Raw genomic sequence first — 1,876 nt, 5'->3', positions numbered from 1 at the left:
GGGTCAGGATCATCAAGACATCATGAGATGACAGGAATTTTTCAACTCCATCATAATCTTACGGAGCCACCATCGTATATGCGGCCCATTGTTGACTGAAACGTCAGCTGTGCATGACTGTACTTGTGGAAATGAGTGAAGTGTGGTTTGGATGGGGGGAGATGGCATACTGGGTGGTTCTGTAAAGTGTGAATCCACCCAAATCAGTAATTTCATATTTATTCTTATATTACTTCCATCATCTCTAACCTCACCACCCATCTTCAAATTTAATCCACACAATATCCCTGTGGTAAAGATATTCCTACCCACATCATGTAAGTGATCAAACTGAGAGGTTAAATAACATGCGCAAGTTTGTATGGCCTGGTGCAGGCAGGATTTAGGCAGCTGAATCCACAGATGCCACTGAAACACCAGGAGACTTACTGCCTAAGTAACTGCAAAGGGGGCACCAAGGGGTGTCTAGGGCCACAGGTTGGGTCCCACCTCTGTCAACCAAGTTTGTTGGCCCTTCCATTCCTCCCTCCCTCCCTCCCTCCTTCCCTTCCTCCCTCCTTTCCTTCCTTCTTTCCTTCCTTCCTCCCTTTCTTCCCTCCTTCCTTCCTTCTTTCCTCCTTCCTTTTCTGCTCTTGCCTGCCAGCTTTCCTTTTTCCACCTTTCTTCCTTCTCCTTCCTTCTCTCTGTCTCTTCTGTCTTCCATTCAATATTAGTTTTTCATGAACTAGATTTTGGGAAAGATTTCATGGAGCTAGAGGGGATCTTAGAGATGACCTACTTCAACCTCCTCATTTTTGAAGATGAGGAAATGGAGCTCCAGACAGGGGAAGGGTGTCACCACCAGCTTGTGTCAGAGCTAAGGTGAGAACCCACTTCCTCTTCCTCCTCATCCATCAGTCTTTCCTGTGAACCAGTTTTATGCTGCCCTATAAACAGTCTACACTTAGCAGAGTCTACCCATGGACTCTCTTACCTTGAGTGCTAAGAATTCATGTTAATCCTTACAGAGAATTGAGAGATCGGAGCCTTCAGTAAATGCCAACCAACATTTGCAGGGTATTGTCTGTCAGAACAGTGCTGTGACAGTGCTGGGGATAAAACCACCCATACGCTGCTTTATGTACTCTCAGAGCACAGGGACGCCTCAATCCGTGCCCTTACCACATTGACTTGTGTCATCTTTTGATTGTCAGTCTCTCCCACTAGACTACAAACTTCCTGAGAGCAGAAGCTCTTTACCTTTCTTTGTTTTCTCAGCACTCTGTATCCTATTGCACAAGTCGGGACCTGGCACATCATAGATGCTCCATAAATAATGGTTGAATAGATGAATAAACACATAGTACCTGCATTCGTTTGCTAGAGCTTCCGTAACAAAATACCACAGCCTGGGTGGCTTAAACAATGGAATTTTATTTTCTCACAGTCTTGGAGGCTGGAAGTCCAAGATCAAGGTGCCTGCAGGGTTGTTTCCTCTGAGACCCCTCTCCTTGGTTTGCAGGTGGCAACCCTCTTTCTGCCTCTTCGTATGGATTTTTCTCTCTGTGTGCACACACTCTTGGTATCTCTCTGTATGCCCTAATATCCCCTTCTTATAAAGACTTAAATGAGACTGGATTAGGGCCCACACTAGCAGCATTGTCTTCATCACCTCTTTAAAGGCCCGACCTTCAATTATGGTCACATTGTGAGAAACTAGGGGTTAAGGCTTTAACATATGAATTCAGAGGGAATACAATTCAGTCCATAACAGTTTTTTGGCCTTAACTAGCTCACTGTAGCTTAGAAAAAGGGATATACACACAAATACATAATAAGACAGCACAATAATTGCTTTAATAAGAAAGGACAAAAGCCTGGTGAGACACATATAATG

The sequence above is a fragment of the Sapajus apella genome, unplaced genomic scaffold (genome assembly GCF_009761245.1).
Source record: "Sapajus apella isolate SASKATOON/1434 unplaced genomic scaffold, GSC_monkey_1.0 scaffold71, whole genome shotgun sequence".
Taxonomy (NCBI): Eukaryota; Metazoa; Chordata; class Mammalia; order Primates; family Cebidae; genus Sapajus; species Sapajus apella.
This window is presented reverse-complemented; position numbering follows the sequence as displayed.